The sequence below is a fragment of the Mycteria americana genome, chromosome 7 (assembly GCF_035582795.1).
Source record: "Mycteria americana isolate JAX WOST 10 ecotype Jacksonville Zoo and Gardens chromosome 7, USCA_MyAme_1.0, whole genome shotgun sequence".
Lineage (NCBI taxonomy): Eukaryota > Metazoa > Chordata > Aves > Ciconiiformes > Ciconiidae > Mycteria > Mycteria americana.
Genome location: NC_134371.1, coordinates 54,572,516 through 54,596,145, shown reverse-complemented (window position 1 = coordinate 54,596,145; position 23,630 = coordinate 54,572,516). Strand labels below are relative to the sequence as shown.

The window sequence follows — 23,630 nt, the reverse complement described above, 5'->3', positions numbered from 1 at the left end:
AGAAAACAATTTCTTTCAGGTACATCAGATATCTGCAAAGTAGAAATCTACGTTGAGCTTATGTATTAAATTGTACCTAATTCTAATACAAATTTCCATAGCTCCAGCTAGGCTAGTAAAAGACTACATGAGCTACTTGAGCTACATCAACAACAACAAAAAAAATCCCATGAAATGCCATGAAAAACAGCTGTAATAACTGGCACCTTGCATTGTAAGTGATCCCCTCTCTGGGGCTATATAAGAATTTCAGTATCTGGCACTCTACTAAAAAATGTCTATCAAATATAATATAGACATTCACACATAATATATATTTTACATTTGGGATGAGTTTTGTGCTCATGAAAATGAAGGACTGACAACACTATCTAGAGCCAAGCATAATGCAGACAGGCACTGCACAAACTTCCCCACACAACTTTGCCAGTGTGCAACAGTCTTGACCTGCAACCCCTATGCTATTCCAGTTCTTGGCCCTTCTTGACTAGAGACTGCCAGGCGTGTTGAACTGAGCCAAACTGTGTGATGTGAACAAATACCCACTGGGCACAGTGATGTACTTTCAGCATGTTAAATATTATTTGTGGTATAGTAATGGTTAGAGCTACGAGAGTCAGTAAAATCCCATTTGGCAAGCCAGCTCTTTTACTGTCTTCTTAAATTAATATTTTTTAACAAATCCTCTGAAAATTCCTGCCTAAAAGGAGGTTGGTTAAAGGTACTATTTAATACTACACTTTGTTACAAATGCCTGTTTGTACTCTACTGCTGAATCCAGCTGATGTTCCCATTTATGAGCTCCCTTGAGAGGCACATACATTAACTGAAAGCTGATTTGTGGATATTTTATTGGAGAAGACCTGATGAAGCAGAGTATCTCAACATACAGATTTCATTAGACCACAGACATTCTGGACAGACCTGTCATTTCAAAATTTGTTTGCTTGGCTGCTTCTGCTTTGGTGGTTCTCTGATAAGCTCCCTCTCCAGAGCCACCTAGAAACTGCAGAAATAAGAGCATTTTTTAAATGACAGGTCTAAGGAATCACAGTGCTCTGAATTAAATGTTTGTGTTTTTAAGACCGAACTTAGCAGCAAGGGGCTTTCTCATCTAGTCTCCTTCCATTGAACTCCCTTCACTCCAAAAGTCTAAGTCAAGAATAAGCAGGCCTCTTTCGGCAGCATTAATATGAGTCTTCAGGTTGCAGATGCCATATGACAGAAGGGAAACCCAGATTCAAGCTACTGTATTAATACTTTGAGTTCCAGTAAAATTTTAAAGTACCACTTATTTCACATACCTTAAGTAACAGAAGCTCCTTTTTCTTCCCTATAGACTGAAAACATTCCAGACATACTGTTATATCCAAAGTGCTATCCAGGTTACCCAGTCTGGCAACTCACATGAATGTCTAAATCCTAGGGTTTTTAAAAGAGAAGTCTAGAAATCATATGGCAAAGAATTATCTCATGAATTTTCTGGTACATCTTCATCACCTTCAATTACCTTTTTTAAATTACCATACAGAAAGAATATTCACTGATGGAGGGAAAATTAGGAATCTGATCCAAAACTAAATGGGAGAGATTCCCAAATGACTTCAACAGACCTTTGAACAAACCAAGAAAAAAACCCCCAAACTTAAAAATTGACTAAAAAGTTTAATGTGATTCTTCTGTCCCCTACTGCTGAATCAATCATCATGCATGAAATAATATGTAGACCTGGAAAGAAAATATATAATTAAACACATCTCCATTAGAAAATGTTATTTATTACAACCAAAACACATTAGGGGAATAGAATTCACCTGTCTAAACTTTCAGAAGAAACTAGAAAAGCTCTAAAATGAGTGGCTTTTCACAATTCTTAATATTTGAAATGTGAAAGTAATTCTGTTTTTATCATTAGCACTAATAATTTCCTAAAGCAATTGAAATTATGCAAACTTAGGAAAGTAATTATTACAATTTTTAAAATAAGTCATATTACCCTCTCAAAGATGTTGTGTCTTCATTTGTATTTTCCCCAGTTTTACAAAAAAAATTAATGTCTCTAGTTGTGTTCATAACACTTTAATCAATGAGAGCTTAGAGTGCCCAGCGTAAATCATATGCTTTGCTTCATTGCTAAGAGTATGGACTTGAATAGATAAAACCGGAAGTAAGGACAGCTTTTAATAATGGTAGCTCTTGGCCTTCACACTTTGAGTGGATATTGGCCAACTAGCTATAGCACAAGCATCATACTGTTTTGCTAAAGGAAATAACCCTTTTGAGATTCAAACCTCATTCTAGTTCCATTTTGTACAATTTATTAGGTGAGAACAGCTTTTGTATTGTATGGCTTAGCAACTTCAGTGACAGATTTAATTTCCAGTTATGTCTGCTACAATAGTAAATAAATCTCTCAACTGACAGTGTTCCTGTATGCTTGTACTTTGTCCTAAAATGAGAGATATTTCACCATAACTGTTCATTGGCCATTCAACTTTAATTGACCAATTTTTAGGCAGTTATTAGTTGGCTATTTTCTTTAGAGAAGATAACGTTCCTGACAGTCAAACTCCTTTTCCTTCCCTGTCATCGAGTAGTAAATTACGTATTTGTGAAACTTTATAAAACATTTCCTCCATCATCTGCAACATGGAACTGATGCAAAAAAAAACAATCTCCTGTGACTGGGCAGCCTATTTCCTCTTTGAATCATCAAGGAGTTTACAGCAAAGTAAGAAAGGGTATCCTGAAAACGAAGCAAGTATTTTTCCTTATTTTAATCTCACAAAATAAAGTAAAATAAAATTTTAAAACCCATGCATCTTTTACAAACCCACAGCATCATTTGGGAGTGCCTAAAATTCAAACACAAAAGGACCACTTACTAACATGACAACAAAGTGAAAAGTAGAAACTAAGAATTAAACTCAACTCAGTATTTTCAGTTCAGCAAGATTTTTCCTTTTTTTTATGGTGGCTGTCGTGGTTTAACCCCAGCCAGCAACTAAGCCCCACACAGCCGCTCGCTCACTCTCCCTCCAGTGGGATGGGGGAAAGCATCAGAAGAGTAAAAGTGAGAAAACTCACGGGTTGAGATAAAGGCAGTTTAATAGGTAAAGCAAAAGCCGCGCACGCAAGCAAAGCAAGACAAGGAATTCATTCACTCACTGCTTCCCACGGGCAGGCAGGTGTTCAGCCATCTCCAGGAAAGCAGGGCTCCATCAAGGGCTCCATCACGCCTAACGGTGACTTGGGAAGACAAACGCCATCACTGCGAACATCCCCCCTTCCTTCTTCTTCCCCCAGCTTTATGTGCTGAGCGTGACGTCCTATGGTGTGGAACAGCCCTTTGGTCAGTTGGGCTCAGCTGTCCCAGCCGTGTCCCCTCCCAGCTTCTTGTGCCCCCCCAGCCTGCTCGCTGGTGGGGTGGGGTGAGGGGCAGAAAAGGCCTTGACTCTGTGTAAGCACTGCTCAGCGATAACAAAAACATCAGTGTGTTAGCAACATTATTCTCATACTAAATCCAAAGCACAGCACTATATCAGCTACGGGAAAGAAAATGAACTCTCTCCCAGTCAAAACCAGGACATTGCCAAAAACATTTTTAAGGAGATACCTTTCATGGGATTCTGCAGTCCTTGTAAAATGCCACTTAGTAGTTTAAATCTGTGTCAAAAAGTAGTGAAAAATGTATGCTTGATATTAAAAAAAAAAAGTAACAGAAATAGATTTCATTTTTAATCCACTGCCAAAATCCATCTGACAAACACTTGGCCTTTGGCCAGTCACAGTTGAGGCTGACATGAAGATTTGTCAAACTGTGTTAACATTACTATCGAATTACTATATGAATTCTATTCTTTATTTTGGGAGGTTGGCAAGGAGACAGTAAAATTCCCGGTAGAGATGCTAAGATTTTGGAGACTAGCAGTAATCTATTGGATAATGCCCTATGGAAATGAAGTAGATGTAAACCAAATACAATGTCAGCAGATAGCCATCTTTACCAAAGTAAACAGCAACTATTTAGTGAAACACTGAAGCACGTATAGATATTCAGAGACACACGCGCACACATACATTCTAAGTAGTGCTGTCTGCCATTAAGTGGCAACAACTAATAATTTTAAGTTAAATATGCATTCTTCAGCCTTCATTAGCTCCTGTTTGGTATGTTGTACCTTATACCTTTAGTAACGTGAAACTACAGGACATAAACTAGATATTTTCTTACATTACTGCTGACCTTGAAGAATGGCACTCTTTATGCCATATACTATAACAGCAGAACAGAAGATTAAACAGGCTGTTTGGATCTTTGAGTCCAGTGCCTAATCACTGCAGTTACTGTATCATAAAATCTTTCCAGATATTTTAGATGTTAGTAGGCTTTTTAGAAGGTTGTCTCAGAACTTCATTACTTTAATGGTTCCTGTAATTTTCAAACTAAATTTATACTTGACCTTATCTTACACATGCCTATCAACACTCTTAGAGCGTTGTAATTGTAACTTAGAGCTTTCTTTCCTTTTCCTGGTTTCTTCTTCTCACTCCCTTCTCCTGTACCCCTTTCCTTTGCATTTCCTAATCCAAGGAGCATAAAGTCTTACTAAACTATACAATCACATCTGTTGTTGTTGACTGTTACTAGTTAGAGGGCAGTGAGTGATCAAATATTCTGAAGTTCAAACCACGAGACAACAGAATGTTTGGCAGGGCTACTCCTCAACTTGGGAACTCCTGTTTGTCCAGAAAAGACGAGTTTACTTATTCTACCCAAACCATCATATGTTCTACTTTTTCCTTTTTTCTGGATATTAAGAATAGTTATGACACAGTTGTTGCAGTCAGCATCAAGTTCCCTTTGATTTCAAAACAAATAATATGAAGGTCTCAGTGCAGCTAGGGTTTTTTTGTTTGCTTGCTTTTCCTGGTAGAATTTCAAACGCACATCAAATATTTTATTTTACTATTATAAAACTAATGTTTACTGTATTTTGTCAATCTTCATGCATATCAAATACAAAAGATGAGCACAGATTTGAAAGATATAAATTTGAGAAGAAAGATAAGGTCATGATGCTGTAAATTGTTGTATATTGGCTTCCTCTACATATGAGCGGTCCCAATGAAGGTGACTGGACTTTACTAATACTTAGGCAGGACTATAAACAAAATTCAAACTGAAGGGGTTCTGTAGGGGTTCTGTGAAAGACATGGTTTGAATTGTGAGCTCATAGTAGAAACAGCTGAGCATTTTTGCATCTGGAAACTAGTTGTAGTTATAAGTGATATGACTTTGGGAAACTTTTTTGTTGTGGTTCTTTAATCTTTTAGTTTTCAACTGAAACTTGTTTCATTAAAGTGGGGGATGCCTATTCAAGGGATGCCTTTATAATCTTTGTTACTACTTCAGATGGAGATCTGGTTTATGTGTACGGTTTCTGCAGTGAAGGTTTATTGTATTTACTGAACCATATGCTTTTCTACAGCCTGCTTGGAATTTATGATGACATTGTTTTCATTTAAGTTGACAACTACAGTATGTTTCATGTTAGCTGATTTCCACTGAAAATTATAGTCTCTAATGAACTGAGATTTTGAAAATTTCAAGCAATTACATTTTTCAGTTTTGGTGATAGAGTCCTGTTGCAAAGATTTTTTTGTTTATTTGTTTGTTTTTTCCTTTGTTTCACAAATTGATAAATTGTTTGAAAGGTTTTATTAGTGCCTTTTGGGACAAATTCATTATTTTGTGTAGGATCTAGAAATCAAGACCTCTGTATCTGAAAAAGTTTATTCCATTAATAGAAATAGCAAAAATACACATTTGGCCCAATTTACAAACACTTGCCAAGCACCGTTACTTGTCTGAATGCTCTAAAATTGGAAACACATCACATCACTGTTTCTGAAGAATATTAGCTTAACTAGACTGGCACAGCATTTCCTGAAAAGTAGGGCATGCCCACACAATGCGGAACAAGACTATCCAGATGGGCAGGGCAGACTGGCTTCTCAGTCACTTAATGTGATATTTGCTGAAGTCCTTGGATTAGTGGTTTGAACCACTAACTCACCACAAGAGGAACATCTGCATTCCACAAGGCCCCAGTTTCAAATCTTGATTGTGCAGTTGCAGCTCAACAACTTCATTAGATGAATCAGCTGTATTTTATGGTGTATACTACTGAAAGGTCTCTTAGATGTAATCTTTAGATCAACACATGCAGACGGACTCTGTCTTAGATTTGCACGGATATTACAAACTCTATATTTTTAAGTATGGAATATTCTGAGTATGCATCTCTTGAGAGGCTCTTCACTGCTTCCCTCATCGCATGCATCTTATACTATGCACTGACATAGTTGCTTTCTAAACTATGAAGAGTATATAGTAGTTGTGTTGTAAAAAATAAAAATTATTAAATATGCAATTGTCATCCTTCAAATCTAACATATTTAACCTAGAATAACAATATCACAATAAATGTACATTTCTCACTATAAAAACCTTTAGCATTTCCAGGATGAATGGGAAAGTTTTTATTAAAAGCCAGTGCATAAAGCCTATCCTACCTCTTTTTTTTTCGCTTTTCAAGACTGTCATGTTTGTTAGCAACTAAATATATTATTTACTAAATAAATGGTATTCTCAAATGTATCCTTCTTTTTAATTGGCCATGTGACACATCAATCTCATTAACAAGGAGGGAAAAGAAAATGTTTAAGATACATTGATAAGCACAATTCTTACTTTCCTCTTGCTCTGGCATGCTAAGCTTTTTCTCTGATGCAAGACAACTAACCTGGCAGGAGCTGCCATAAAAGGGTTCATCATTAGAAGTACTTCACAATGCACAGGTTTTTTCATCTTTGCGAATAATATTTGGTCAATATTAGTGTACTGGGTCTGGCTGGGAGGGATTTAACTTCATACCAGTGCTATGGTACTGTGCTTTAGATTTGTGGCTAAAAAAGTGCTGATAACGCACCAGTGTTCAGCCATTGCTGAACAGTGCTTGCACAGTACCAGCACTTCCTCTCTTTCTCCACAACCCCAGTGAGTAGGCTGGGGGTGGGCAAGAGGTTGGAGGGGACATAGCTGGGATAGCTGACCAAAGGGATATTCCATACCATATGACATTGTGCTCAGCAATAAAAGCTCAGGGAAAGAAGGAGGAAGGAGGAATGTTCATGGTTATGGCCTTTGTCTTCCCAAGCAACCATTATGTATGCTTAGGCCCTGATTTTCAGTGGCTAAACGTCTGCCTGCCTATGGGTAGTAGTAAATGCATTCCTCTTCTTCTTTTGCTTATATGCACATCTTTTGCTTTCCCTATTAAACTGTCACTATCTTGCTCCACGAGTCTTCATATCTTCCTTCTGTTTTGTCCCACTCCCATGGGACAGGGGAGTGAGTGAGCAACTGGGTGGGCATTTGGCTGCTAGCCAAGGCTAACCCACCACAATTAGAAAATCAGGAATGCTGATCTGTATTAATTTATGTCAGTGGTCAAATTATGCAAGGCAGTTACCGAATAAAGGTCTAGATTAACCCCAATCTCTTCATGGAAAATAAGAAAAAGTTCAATCTAAAAAAAATTTTGGCTGAGGAGGTAAAAGTTTAATAAGCAATCTCCATGCTGAGAAGTCCAGTTCTTTTGCTTCTCTCCAAAGCTACATAACTGACTAGGAACAAATGGGGACAGATCATCTCAAATATGTAAAAGTCATTCTCTAAAAAAGAAGTAGCATACTGAAGGTACACAGGCTGGCACAGGGATAAGTTCCAGTGGAAGGGTTTTTAAAGAAACAGCTAGTAATGGAAGTGGTAAGTTTTAGGTAATGTATTTTCTAGTTTACCCTCTTCCTTACATTAGGTTGTATCACTCCCATGAAGATTAAACATTTTTGTGATTCAGAAAATTCTCAATCACTTTAAAAAACTATTTACAGTTTGTCAAGGCTTATACTGAATTGACCAGTGGAGCAATTATGATCAACGTACATATGAATATCCTAGGCAAAAGGTCTAAATATGAGAACTGTGAGCTTCCACATCTGAGCAAAAGCCATTTCGGCAAAAGCTAAATGGCAGAATCCATTTCACCTACTGGCAGTGGGGTATGAGTTAACATGAACAAGTACTATAGGAGACAACTACTCTTGACCCTGTAATCAATGAAACGATATCCATATTCTTGCAGCTCCAAAGGATTAGGTATTAAATAAACATAAACATCTTTTTCATATAACGCAATCCTAATGACTGCAGGTCCCACATTAAAATCCTGTGTAACAACATCAAGTCTTACTTTCCACACTGTATATCTACACTGCATTATTTCTTTGATTTCTCAGAGATGTGTTTTTGGCATGCTACCTTGTAGTGTAAGAAACCAAAAGTTCTTTGCCCTATGACCAGAACCTGACATGATACGATGCAGAAGACTTGTAAGAGCCACATAAAATGCTTAGAAAATACTTTTGAAGATGAAGGCATACCAAATCTGGTTGTGATTATTTTTCCACTGGAATGTTATGTGTCCATGGCAGGTACTTTGCATAGGAGAGGCATAGATAGAAAAAGAATTTTCATTGCTTTTCCTATTGAAAACATACTTAAAGTAACTCAGTAGCCAGAAAAATATTGGTAAAATGGTAAAACTGTGTTTTAAATAAGTTCTTCAGCAAAAACTTACTTAATAGATTTTTAACTGATTATTTGTGCTGTTCATTTAAATGATGGGATATTATGAAACACACATGGATGTGCTGCACTGAGTCCATTCAATTCTTTACAACACACATTTAAAACTTTATTGGCTGATAGCGTAGGAGAGATTTCTTTTGATTTTTGTTTCTGCTATTTTCATGTGTTGAACATATGGTATATCTCTCTCAAGCACAGTTGACACTAGAAATCAATAAAGCCTACTCTCAGTTATGTCCAAGCATCATTTGTAAATGGCTTTAACTGTACTTTTATTAATTCAATTGGTATGATCAGCTTCTGATCAATAAAGAGCAAGTCATGAGATTCATAAATCCCACCTGTCACAATACATTATTGGGTAGAGTTGGACAATATTTCATCTTCTTTTTTTCCTCCAGGCTTGTGGAATCCGTTAAATACAAAGTAACCAGGCTAGTTCAGAAAGTGACTTGGAACATTGTTCTTAACTTTTTTTGACCTTTTGCTAGAATGATTTCAGGACAGTGTGTCATATACAACCAATTATAATTTTGCAATCCCATAAAGTGTGAATTGGTTTAATTTACTAACAAGTTACCCCACTTTCAAAATGGATTTACCTTTCTAATGATGAAGTTACATTAGCGTAAAACTGAGCATGAGCTTAGTAGCTTTCCATTTTCAGCAGATGCTTTTTTTGCAAGATGACTCCTTTAAGTTTACCTTCCCTCTCTTGAATTTTGATATCCTAATCCAAGCTTCAGCAGCAAATATAGTTACCAGATAATTATTTTCTAATTACATAAAGTTATTCAGAGGTTAGAGATAAAGTCATAGTACGACATTTCTCATAAGGGATGTAAATACTTAGTTTGCATTCCAGTGCACGTGCTTGCAACTTGACCAGCACTTCTCACCAAATCCCTCTCTGCAACAATGCCCTCTATGAAACTGAACATGTTAGATATTATATTTACTGTAACAAGACCATTCTATTCCAAATAAATGCTTTATGTTTTGTCAGGTCTGAAGATTTGGCCTTCTGTTTATTATCTGTATTTTCTCTTCACCTGTCTTGAATTTCATCTTTGTAGCTATCAAACGCAAGCATACTATACTGCATCACGTTTATACTTTGAACTTCATTTTGCCTTTATTAAAATCTGACTCCTCACTGGCTGCATTTGCCACTTCCTCAAGAGTAAATACTTTTCAGCTAAATCTTTTGCAACTATATATAATTTTGATAATAAGAAATGACTAGTATACCTCTTATTTCACTGAATGGTTTTAACACTTCTTTCCCTCCTTATGGAAGTTCAGAATGAAGCTGATTCATAATGACATTTTACAAGCAATGTCACACAATGGCCCATGGCAGGTGTGTAACTCTACGTTCCTTTCACCCACTTAAGCATGCCAGTACCTACTTCGCCCATTGAACAATTTCCTGACCAAGTTTCCTTCCTGTTTTTTTTTTTTTCTTCAGCTGGGAAGATTATGCAATTGTTTCACATTTTAATTCTATTTAAATTGTCAAGATCTAAGTTTAGGCCTGGAAACTGTTCAGTGATTTTTCAGCCTTTTGGGTAGGACTTAATGCTGATCCAAAACACTGACTAGGTTCCAATTCAGAACAAGATAATATGGCTAGCACTCTACAGACTTGTTGATAAGATGCAGTGTTACTTAAAAATATTAATTTTTTTAGATAACTCTGCTAGAACAATGTTGTGTACTATTAGTCAATAAAATAAACTGAGATTTTATCTCATATTTTATAACCTTCACCAATCCTCTGAAAACACACACATTAAAAAAAAAATTTTTTTTTTTTTTTAAATCACAATACTCTGTCACCTCTCACCCAGAAAAGTCTTGGGGAATATTCAGAATATTATCATAACAACGGGTTACATACATCCAGAACATGAAAGTGATTAAAATGTCAAAGTCAGTGGGCTGGCAAGCACTATTAAAGGAAGATAGACAACTTGCATATTTTCATGCAATCCATGACTATAGAAATGGCTGAGACTCCTTGATAACTCCTCCTCTCAATTTTGAGAATTTTGTTGCACTGGATAGAACTTCATCATTGAAAAGGAAAAGATTCATATATACTATCTTAAATCTTGAGGTTTCTTTACTCTCCTTTTTACTTAAATGTAATATAGTCTGGTCTTCTAAGAATTGCCAGGGTTTTTTTTACTTGGAAGTTTAATTTTCTACTATTACTGTAATCAACAGTGCCAGGTACTTTACAACTACACTGGCATTTTATAGAGAGCGAAGGATTCTTCTCCACATCCTTTTTTTTTTTTTTTTTGGGGGGGGGGGGGGGAGATGACAACACCACAGAAAAATCACCACAGAAAAATCTCTTAATCTTTGAATTTTTTTTTACCAGCTTTCTAAATAAAACTTTATGATCTATTACACCACCTTGGATATGAGTTCATTTCTAGACCAATATCAGTAAATAGGAAATACAATTCCTCCAGATATCCTAAAAACTGGGGAAATCCAGAAGCCTCATTTTCTGCACAGCTGATAACAAAGGACATTTGCAGAACCTGTAAGGGGAAGCCAACCCTTTCTACACAGCTTTGATGAGATTCTGCCATTTCCCTTAATCTGAGAGACGATAGCTGTTCTATCAGTAGGGCTTTCAGCAAATATTATAGCAAAACTAGCCTGTGCTTTATCTGAAGCATCACATGACCAGCTGGTTCATGAGAAATATTTCATGAGATTTTTTTTCTTTAATAGATAAACTATATTATTTCTTGTTAAAAAATAAAGCTTTGCATTCAGGAAAGGTACTGCAAGTCAAGAATTTGGGTTCCACTCAGATTCTGTTAATGAACTCAATCTGACCTGAGGCAAGACATTTAGCCTGGTCTTGTCTCTAGCCCTTTGTAGACATGTAGCTGAACCTAAACAAGAGCACAGAGGGTCTCCCAAGATTTTTCCCTGATGAGAATGATGATTTAAAAACATTATTTATTTATCTGTTTAAATAAATGCCACCCATGAAGAAAGTCTGGCAGTGGGCATAGCTGGTGCATTACCCTCTTTCATATGTCTTCTATAGATTTCTAAGCCACCCAAAATTTTCCCTCAAAATTCATAATTCCTCATATTTCAGCTCTTAGTATAGGCCATAACTGTGGTTCTTTCCTGGAAATCTTGCCTATATAAAGCCCTCCACCAAATATTAGTGTACTTACGGTGCATGTTAAAAGCATTGTCTCTTATTTTCATTCACACCTTTCATTCTCCCCTTTAGCTTGATCTCATTCTATAAAAATTTTTCCTAAATACCTCTTCTTTCACTGCAAAGCTCTCCCTAGAACATTTGCCTTCTGCTAAGACACCTGCCCACAGTTTGCTCAAAAAAGTATAGAAAATGATAATATATAAATTAGGAAACTGCTCCTTGTTACATTTCAAGACTAAACCTTTGGCAATATTTTGTCCATTATTTGGTTTTGACTCTAGATTCGGTGATGGTCATATGACACAACTTTTGCCTACAATTCAGAGCAGTGCATTTAGACATATGGTGTAAGTTCAGAGCTTTAACGAGAAAAAGGACAAAAGATGAAAATCGTTTCTAAATCCTAAATCCAAAACAACTCAGAGGACAAAGATTAAGGCTTTGGTATAGCTTTTAGAGAGCAGTAAAACCTTTAAGATAGGGGCTATATAGTCCATATAGTCCACAGGGAAAAGTTGGCATAAGGGCACAAATACCACTAATTTCCATCTATCATACTAGATTTTTAAAAAATTCTGACAGTATGTAAAAGGTATACAAAATGACATTTTGTTTCTAGCTCAGCTACTGTGGCCTAAAGGAATTTGTTCCTACTTCATAAGTTTATATGCATTGCTAGCTAGTTAATCATGGGGAATATTCTATTCTGCAATATTTTACCATAACTACACAGAAAAAAAAAAGGACTTGGAAATAAAAAACAGCTAACCTCCAGAGAAAGGTATTATTGTAATATGTCAAATAGAGGGCAAATCTTTTATTAAGAATGGCTCAAATTACAGTCAAATGATCACACTTAGACAATCCACGTGTTTTTTCTAAAACAAACTAACCTAGAATAAATAGGAGCCCTTACTATCTGATGTAAAATTATCACTGCCACAGTTTTTCTTTCACACTTATCAAAAGAGAAAACTCAAAAATAAATTCCTGAATGACTAGAAAGCCAACCAAATATTCCACATCTGGAAGAAGGTGTAATGAAAAACAATTATATAGAATGTATGGTTTATTTTTGGAAAACAATATAGACCATAATAAAATTATTTGAAACCATCTCTTTACCTTCATTTTAAAACTGAGGGAAAAAGATCAAGAAAGGATCTCCCCACAGGTCCAGCTACATTACTCAGTATGATGAAATCACAGTTTTATCTGATGAAATCACAGAAATCACCGTAATAAAAAAATTTCCTGCTTAATATCATTCGGTCATTCCATTCATATTCACAAAAAACACAGAATGTATTTGGACTGTGAGAGAAACTCAGCTATGTAAACCACTGAAATCTTCCTTTATCTCTAACATGAGTAGCATGGTAAGATCATGAGCTGAATAGGTCCTGAAATGTTATTTTATTAGGCTGGAGGAAGTTTATAAGTGTATCATACCTATTAAACATAGTCCAGTGGTCTGTTTTTTTTCAAGACTGCTCAACATACCACGCTGTTGTGTTACAACTTTGGTAGATTGCTGATTCTGAAAAGTCTGTATTTTTGAAGTCATTTCTGGCCCTGCAGAAGTGACCCCTTGTCACCTTCAACTCAGCAACTGCTCTCTCCTATGACATCCAAAAAGATAGTTTAGCACTTTGAAAGCACTTATCACAAATGTTGCCTTATGGTAAACCTTTTGTCTTTGCACGCCATTATTCAGTTTTCTTTCCAGCTTTCTGAGCAGCTCTGTTCAATAGAGTCTAATTCTAAACAAGTTCTGTACATGTGCAGTGCAGCATTTGCCTTCCATTTTCCTACCTAGTTCATCAACTCACAATGTGATGGCCATTTTCAAACTAAAGTTTCCATCTGTGTCTGCTGCCTTGAGTTTAATTTAAAAGGCTTTACAGTCATTCCAGTTGCTAGTTTCTGCTATTTCTCCACTTTTGTGCTGATAAAGGTATTACATTTCTTAAATAGTTTGTCTGTGATTTTCTTTTAAGTGAAACATACCAGTTCTTGGATCTTTAGGAAAGCTTCCAAACTTGAGCCTTCTTTGTGTTCTAGTCCAGCAGAATCCCTTTCTCAGCAGTGAACACTTTCACACACTACATTCTAGTTTTCCAACAACTTTAAGGCAACGGGGCCAAATCCTGAGCTGGTATTAATTACGTAGCCTCTTTTCTGAGGCCAATGGAGCCTAATAATCTCAGCTGACAGTTTAGTTTAAATTTTTGGTACCAATCTTGCTCAGACTAAAGTAAACTCTAAGAAGTAATGCAAAGCATGATTTAAAGCATGCCCACATGTGAAAATGTAAATTGTAGTCACTGTGATTAACACAGTGGTCCTGAAATGTATTTTTAAAGTTAGTGAAGGAGCTGTAGAACAGCTCAGAAAATATTGGCCAATGTGAGAAGCAGAGAAGTTGGGGACGGTTGATACTGTGTCAAGTGGGCTAACTTGGGAGCTCCAGCCATAATCTTCAGGGTGCTTATGTGAACGAAATGTTCCTCTGACAATCCTTTAATGAATTAAAAAAGAAATACAACCTATACTCTTTTTGTTAGTCTGATTCTATTTCAGATCTTGACCAGACTTTTATCTGATATTAAAACTTAAAAAAAATGCAACTTAAAAAAAATGCAACTTAAAAACAATTAATAAATCCAAATTCTTTTTGGAACTTCTTAATAGAGAGTCTTTTTCCTCCGGACAAAAAAAAATAAAAAATGGATGCAACATGGATAGCTTCCAAACTCCTAATTCTAGCTTGCATGTTTCTCCAAGACAATTTTGTATTGCCATATAATATGTTATAAAATCCAGAGAAACGGCTAACTGCTACAAGAACAAAGAAGAATTTTATGTGAACATACATTAAGAGAAAAAGCATTTAACAACTTGGTATACGTTTTCACGTTTCACAGAATGGATTATTTTAATCAAAATTCACCTGGACATTAATGGCCTGTTTCTCCTCTCACATCACTTTTACACTGACATAACTCAATTAAGTTCAATAGAGTTATTTCTGATTTACAATATAATATCTGAAAAGGATCAGACCCTAAGACTTTAATATATCTACCATCACAATATAAATAAGCATAGGAATCCTCACTGTGAATCGGAAACATTTAAAACAGGGAGCTTAGTACAGGAATAGCATAATGTTAATCTTTGATTTGGAGTTTGGGAGGGTTTAGCAGTTTTGTTCTTTTAAAAAAAAAAAACAAACAAAAACCAAAACAAAACAACAACAAAAGAACCCAAACTTCTGCAATGCTCTACATAGTTGTAATAACCTTTCCGGATTACTTCTTGGTATGCAATTTTAATATCCTTCTCTCTTTGACAAGGACAGATCTGCTTTCTCTTTTAGGCAGCTCAGAAGACTCAAGTTATAGCTAATTGCTTTGATTATTGGTTCTGTAACCTCTAATTCCCCATGACCTTTTCCAAGCCCATTTTCAATTTAATGAGCCAAACTAGTAAAGCTTATACTGGACTTTTGATGAGAGCTGCCAGAATGTCTTGACAAATTAAGTGTTCCACATACTGTGTTGCTTTCAGACCAAATGAAACTGCAGAGGTAATGTTGTTATTTTTCTTTTAAGTTATATCATTTGTCTGTACAGAACAGTTGCTTTTCACAGAAAAAAACCCCACCTCATTTTTCTATAATACCTTCTGTGACTTTAACTTGGCCATACTTATTCCATACAGGCTGGTCCCTCAAAGAATTATATATATATATATATATATATATTTGTATGAATCCAACATTGTAACTTTCATTGTTTTCTTATCCACTTCTGCATTTGATTAAGCTACACTGACTTATTCAACAACTCCACCAGGGTGGATACTGTACCAGAGATGGGAACATCCTTACAGAGGACATTAAGAAACTTCTATGGCCACTTGCAACAAAAATGAGGTTATTATATTAAAAGCATTTTTATTCTAGCTAGTTTGTACCACTCTAATTGTGCTCAAGATTGTCAGAGTTATTTTTCTGCAGCTATTTACTGCACTGCAGCTATTAAGCTTTCTTGAAGGTTGAATGTGATGGGAACTAGGTGGACAGTGCACAAAACCATACTGCCTTGCCCTGTGTTTTTTGGGGGGATGCAGGATCAATATCAAGATTTGTTGTAAACCAGAACTCAATGGGATGTAAAGAATAAGGCATTTGTCCTTCATACTTATCTTGGCCATGGTCTTTCATGCTCCCTGTTTCTTTAAAGCTAAGCTCACTAGGCTTCTGTCCATCATTCTTTGTTTCATGGTGATCATGTCCCTATTTATTCTTTTCAATAAAGAGTACAGGATTTTGTTTTCCAGTGCATTCACATAAAGGTCTTGTCAATATTAATCTAAATATTAGTCTACTAGCATTAAGTTTAAAAACCGAAGATCTTTATATGGCCAGCCATCCCATAATCTCTTATGTACACCCTTGTCTTTTCCATCTGCCTTTGAGGGATCGGAAACATTATCATAAATCTTAAATATTCATGTGTGACATCTGAAAATTTGACCCTGTAAGGACTTTAGGCACCTAGAAGTTAGCATATATCTTTCAGATACCTGATCCCTAAAGTAGAATCCAGATACCTCCATCTCAAATTCCATCCTTTTCTACATTGTGGCCTCCAGAAAGGTACCTGTCTACTTCAGATCTATATCTGCCCTTCAAAAACTGTCAGCTATATATACATATTTTTAATGTGGTGATCATCTTTTATATGATGATCTTGTTACCAACGTAGTTAGCAGCCTAACTCCCACCAAATTGATGGATGCAATTCCTTCATGAAATGTAAGAGGGTCAAATAGAAATCCTTTGTTTCCCCAGAGAGTTCACAAACCCTCTGAATGCTGAGCTACTCCAAGAGACCAGCATACCCCATCTGTCCAGTAGAATGAGGATGCAGAAATAAAGAGAGCACGTCAGGCAATATGGTCCTGCAGCCTAATGCTTCAAGCAGTTAACAGGTTCTTTATAAAGAACAGTATTATAAAGAACTAAAGCCTTGATAGTAAAGCAAAATAATAAGCAAAAGTTACAAATAATGAATAAATGATCACTACTCTAAAACTCTTGATTTGGCTTTGGATTACTCCAACAAAATCAGTTCATTATTTCAGTGAACTCAAAATAATGTAAAACCACCTTCAGTGGAAGCATAAGTCTTATATTTAGGAGTACTTAGGTTTCCACCCCCTAGCTTCATTTGTTGTCAAGAGATTTTCTTGAATACCAAAGTTCCAAGTAAAGAGTTCAATGAAATTAAAAGAAAAACAGTTCGAATAAGAAAACATGTATCAACAAAACCTGAATTTCTTTCTCTTAAACTAAGCCATCATTATCTGTCATGAGCATAATAGAAGAGGTGTTAAAACAAGAGAACTGGCTTGTTTTTTTTTATTTAGGTATTATTTGTTATTATGATTATAAATGGTATTACTTCCCTTTTAAACCAAATAAAAAACAAAGCTCCCTTGCCACACCTTGCCCCAGTTCTGATACTGGGATGAGGTGTTGACTTGTTTCAGGAAGGCTGTTTTCTCTTTGGCTTTGAAAGATGCACATTTGCATGTTTTTATAAAATTGTTTCTCTGAAGTAAATCCCACCAATTCCATTATCTAGAATAATGAATGGTTGGGATACGTAAAATGGTAGGAGGAAAAGAAGGAAAAAAAACCTACTACAGGTAGCTAATTAACACCTTCTGGATGGGACTGGATATCTTATAACCAGCTTTAGTGCCTCTACACCATTCTCCCTAGCACTTACTTTTCCAGTAATGCAGTACAAAGACACCTCTGCTAGTTTCTAGCCAGTTCACATCTAGTTTATATTTGTATTGTCAAGTGGGCAAAAGGATCAGTTGGGTTTTTTTGTTGTGGTTTTTGCTTGTTTGGTTTTTTAAACACCTACTTAACTGTTAGAAAAAAGTATGCATTAAGGCCCTCCTCACCACTCTTGAGGAATCACTTCCAGTGCATCAAATTGTAATCATGCATTTTGGTCAAATTTGATCATTTTACTACAAATTACTACAACCATATGGTCGTTAGAAGCTTTTGTACTTAAGAAAAGTTAATACTTCCAAGAGTATCTTGTCTCCATAAACTTCTCACTGTGATGCCATCCTTTACAAACTATATGTACTATCCAGCAAATGACTGAAGAGACTTCTGAGTTTTGGTTCAATATTGGTTTTTGTTATGTTTTTAAATTTTTAAAGATTGTTACTATTAAATTAGATTTTGAAAGATTATATTGCTTTAGAGATCTATGTTAACCTTAAAGTGAATAAAGCTCAAAAAAAAAATGAAGCTTAGTCCCTTGGTGAGTATGAGCCAGAATTGTGTATTTCAGGTTAATCCTAGCCATTGATTTTTTTTAAATTTCTTTTTCTTAAGTGAGATACCAAAGTTCTATCTAACCTGTTTTATGGTAGTCATGTAGTGTGTTGGTCAATTTTTTCTTCTACATTAGAGCAATATTTTTCTCATTCCAAGAGATGTTGCAGCACACTGTTAATCAAGATTAGGAAGCATCAGTGTATTTCCAGACCAGTTAAATCTAGATTATAATTGGAATGAAAGGCAATTTGATATCTGAGATCCTACAATATCAAAGGACAGAGAGGTAGAAAAACCTCCCAAATGGTGACCTCCAGCCCATTAGAAGGAAAGTGACAGATATCCTTACTAACCCCTTGCATAGAAAGAAAGACGCAAGATCATTCCCGAGAAAGTAGGCAAGAGATGAAGAGTGTTCAGACTACCTTACATGCTTATCACTGTAAGAAATGCTAGCATTAAACTGCAGCTGTGACAAATACCCAAGAAAACTTATTATTTTCGTTCATATTATTTAGTATGTGGTATTATTTATCAATGAATCCTGAAAATGGTGGGGGCATTACCATTTTCCTGGGTATTTACAGAAAGATGTGTGAAGGCAAAGGATAAAAAGCAATATGGAAAACAATCGGCAAACCAGCAGTGACTACCGTCAGTACACAACCCTATCCACTGTGCCATACTGCTGTACGGAAGGAAAAAAGTGTAGGGAGTATGCACAACCATCTTTTCTACTCTTGACGTTATTCAGTCAGCACTAGACAGAGGTAATAAAGTGACTATACGATGTACTGAGGGCTTATCTGGCTCACTGGCGAGGCTGCCAGCATAGTGCTTTTGCCCTGAAGGGGCTGAAAATATTTGACATCAACAACTTGATCTACTGGGATTGTGACAGCAGGTCTGTATCTTTTTAGTGCAGCGTGTCAAACTGAAGAAAATAGGGAAAGCAACATGGGACAAATGTTTTGACCTTACAGCGCTGTGCTGTGGTGATGAGATACTACAAGCGTTATCATTTTCACTGCTAACACTTGCCAGGAGCAATACCTTCTGCTGTACTTATGACTGGTCTTGTTTATGTACATGTTCTGTTATACCTTGGCAGAGGAATTCATTAATATTAACAGTTTGATTGTAAAAATTCTGTCTATTCCGTTCAGAATGTACAAATCATTTAATCAATAGAAATAACTTTCTCAGATCAGATAAAGGATATGTAAACTTAAAGATTTTTTTTTTAAATAGTCAAAAGTCATTTTGAAAGGACCTTGAGATATAATAATTGCAAAGGAAAAAATAACTCCAGTGCATTGTTCGCAAAGGAAAATCACAATACAGTTTCCTTAACAATACGCAACTCCAAACTATCTGATAGTATATGTCTTCAAGGGTCAGATAGAAGGTTCATATTTTTTAAGTGATTCTCCTTGTTCTTGTATCATTCGTAATGTTACAGGCCTGCTGTACAGTGAAATACAAAGTTAGTGAAATAGTGTATGTGACTAATACATAAGAGGCTTCTTTCCCCTCCTTGCGCGCTGCCCCCCTCCAGGCCATTTTTATTCCTATTCTTCCAGAATAGAGGAAGTAAAAATCCTGCATATACAATCATTGAATAGTTTGGGTTGGAAGGGACCTTTAAAGATCATCTAGTCCAACCCACCCAACAACAAACAGGGACATCTTCAACTAGATCAGGTTGCTCAGAGCCCTGTCCAACCTGACCATGAATATTTCTGGGGATGGGCATCTATCACCTCTCTGGGCAACCTGTTCCAGTCTTTCACCACCTTCATCATAAAAAATTTCTTCTTTATATCTAGTCTAAATCTACCTATCTGTCATATATCTATCATATCTATCTATAATCTACTTATCTATCATATATCTATCATATCTATTTTTCATTGCAATTTCCAGTTCAGCAAATTAAATGAACAAGAAAGAAAAGTTGTATTAGATCTATAAGGCATTAATTAAATCCAGGAGGTATGTGACTACAAGCTCCTTCAGACTCTTGCAGTGAAAATGTTCTGAACAGAATTAAGATCACATTTTTAGTTTATATTGTAATGCCTTTGTTAATGTCTAGGCATATCAATACCGTCAACAATAAGAAAGGGGATTTTATGAATCTCACTAAGTGTCTAAAAGCTTTTTAACTAGGATTACCATACAAAGATATTATAATATGCATAATAGTAATTGGAGTACACAGTTAAAAAAATAACAACACTAAGCTGTTCTAAATACTTACTTGTATGTATGGCATAAGTGTCTTAGTGTCACAATTGTACCATGCCATAGACAATCTTAAAAAAAAAAAAAAGTATTTTAGGAATTTTGGGACAGAATAGTTGTTTTCTTGTACCTTCTGATGAAATATGTTATTTTCAAAACTCTTCCTATATCAAATGTTATTCTATTATGTGACTAGATCACCATAATTAATGTGATAAGTTCAGAAACCTGAATCTGCTAATGGAAGAAGAAGAGTGTGTGACATTAACATATCTTTTGGAGAATGATATTGAAAGAGCAGCATTCACAGAAGAGCAGGACTGTTGAATATTAATAAAAATATGGTGCTCAGTTTTCTAGATACATATACTGAGGTGGTTCTACTGTTAATTTCAGTGTGAAATAATTTGTTAATCATGAGCATACAGCCGAACACTCAGTACTACCAACAGAGTCTGCAAGTGACAGGAATTTATTTTTAATTTTGGGGTTTTTCTGCCTAAATTAATCATGAGAGCACTCGATACATCATTTGTGGTTTTCTAGCTTACAAGCTGTCATACAGTTTGTCACATATCAGAAACACCACAATGTAACTTAAGCAATGAGTCACATGTCATCATTAGCATCCAATGCTAAAAACCCACAAAATGAAAATTATTCGCCCATATCATTAAGTACTTTCTTTGGAAGTACTAAAGGAAGTACTTCCTTGGGGAACAAAGACTTGAAGGCCAAGTTCAGCAGCATCTCTCTCAAATAAGAATCGGGAATTAGATCCTGTATTTGCAACTAATTCAACCTCCTGTAATGCAGAAGAATTTTATCCCAGTCTCTAACAGTGAAACAATGCATTTTAGTAATTTTGCTTTCTATCATAGTGAATAGTTGTATGTCCCGATAATGTGAAATACAATTTTTCTTCCCTAAGAAGAAAGAGCTATACTTGCTATTTACCATGTTTTTAGGTTGACATATTTTATTTACATGTTGCTTCTCCCCATCTGAGTTTTCACACTGATGGTCCTTTGAGGAAGTTAAGTACCCCAAAGCACTACCTCTTTCAGTGTTTTGTTGAATTTGAATTAAGATTCCCTGTAGTAAGTTGCAAAATTGTTCAAAATTGACTCTAGGCATCCTAAGAACCCTAAAGCTTCTAAGGGACTTGTTTAAAACTAAAAACTTAATATCTCCTGAAGGAAAACTACGTGTCAGATTTATATTATAATGTGTTATTGTGCTTTTTGTTCTAATTGGGTTTGAAGCCAAAATGCTGTTGTTTTGCAAATATTCCTGAAGTATTATTCTGTTATTATTATTTCCACATAGAAAACCAAACAAACAAACCAAGCATAACAAATAATAGCACCAGAACAATAGCAATTCTGGCAAATTTTCCATCCATTATACATATTATTTAATTATACAGTTTTATGTCATGTATGAGTAAGAAGTTTTAATATTTATGGTGAAGCATAGTGACAGGTTACATTTTATACAAATGAAGTAAAATTACTTTAACTGAGTGTCTAAGAGGACAATACTTTATTTTGAAAATTTTAGCTTAGCCTCAAGAATTAGGTAAGGAATATGAAAAAGTAAATCATATCTGCCAATAAAGGATATATAATCATCAGCAAATTTATACCACTACTTTGCACTTCAGCAATACTAAAATATTCTTATTTAATGTTAATCAAAACAGTGAAAGCAGCCAAGACATGAGAAGCCTAAATGCACTGTTTCTTTAATCATAGAAATTTCTTGAGAACTGATACTTCCTTTGTGGATACTTAAATCTTCTTCAATACAGACTAGAGTTGAATTAATTTTTTTCTCTGTATGGCACCTAAATGTATATTCGATTCACATATAAATGTAGAGTTATTCATTCAGGGTTAGATTTTTTGACGTAACAGAGTATGAGTCTGCTGCATATTCTAAATAGAACCACAATATGAGTAATAAAAGTATTGTGTAACAGATTTTTGTAATAATAGAAACTCTTTCACCTTTGAGATTTAATCTTTTGAGACAGAAAGATGACCTAGCAATTACTTTATATTACTTTATAACTTTGTTAAAACTTTTCCCTTTAAAAATCATGTCTGGTTACCATTTATCATATACTCTATGTATGTCTATATATGTAAATGAAACTCAGACAGGTAATGGCAACTACCCCAAACTAACAAAAAAAAAACAAAAAACCCACCAAACAAACCCACAACAATCCTCCATCTTTAGAGTAACACTATCAATACTTAAAAAGTGTCTCTGACCTTCTGTGTTGTAAAAGTTACTAGAGCAATAGCTTGTGAGAATGACACACACATTAGATATACCTCATAGTTCAATAGGTTTTCTGGAGATAAAAAAAAGGAGGCTCTGTTCTTGTTTATCTTAATGAAGCAGAGTGTCCCAGGATTCCTTCATGCTTTCATAACCTAGATTTGGCCTTTAGCTTTGTTTTAATATAACCAGTGCCAATTGATGGATCCACTTTCATAATTAAATTTCTCCTCCACTGATTTAGTTTCAAATCAACTTTTTTTTATTTTCTAGTGCCCCAGTCCACTCTACACAACTAAATCAAGCAAGAGTAAACTAATCCAGCTTAACTTCATATTCATAAAGTTATTTCATAGCTGTAGTTGGTACTTGATATGATATCAAATATTTCCTCTAAAGTTCGTTTCTTGAGAGTTCAAAATTTAACAAATCATATTTAAATACGGGAACAGCTCCTTTCAGACTGAAGGACTAAGGCAATGCTCACTCAGCTGATGTGAGAAACTGAGAGTTAATGACTTGGATTCTCAAGATGGTCCAGCCTTCTAGGCTAAGACAGCTAGCTATGACACCAAGGCTGTATACACATCTGTGAAACAAAACAGTATACGGAGCTTCAGTTGAACACTCCTTACCTTCTACTAAGAAAGTCCTCCTGCTGAGTGAAGTATGGTTCACACCAGATCCAGCTCCTTCACTCAAATGGTATCTGAGATTTGGGTATCCTCAACAAGTCTGAAATGGTGCCAGTACAGGCATAGTGAGACTATGCCATGCTTCATTACTTTGAG

General features: G+C 35.5%; 1 long non-coding RNA gene across 1 annotated transcript; it reads right to left on the bottom strand.

The window, feature by feature from the left end:
• Window positions 1-1,385: 1,385 nt before the first annotated feature.
• On the bottom strand, window positions 1,386-23,558 carry LOC142412258 (uncharacterized). The gene is made up of 3 exons (XR_012776444.1): window positions 23,475-23,558; window positions 20,564-20,618; window positions 1,386-1,422 (listed from the first exon to the last, which is right to left on the bottom strand). It is a non-coding gene; the product is annotated as an uncharacterized LOC142412258 (long non-coding RNA).
• Between the last annotated feature and the right edge of the window lie 72 nt (window positions 23,559-23,630).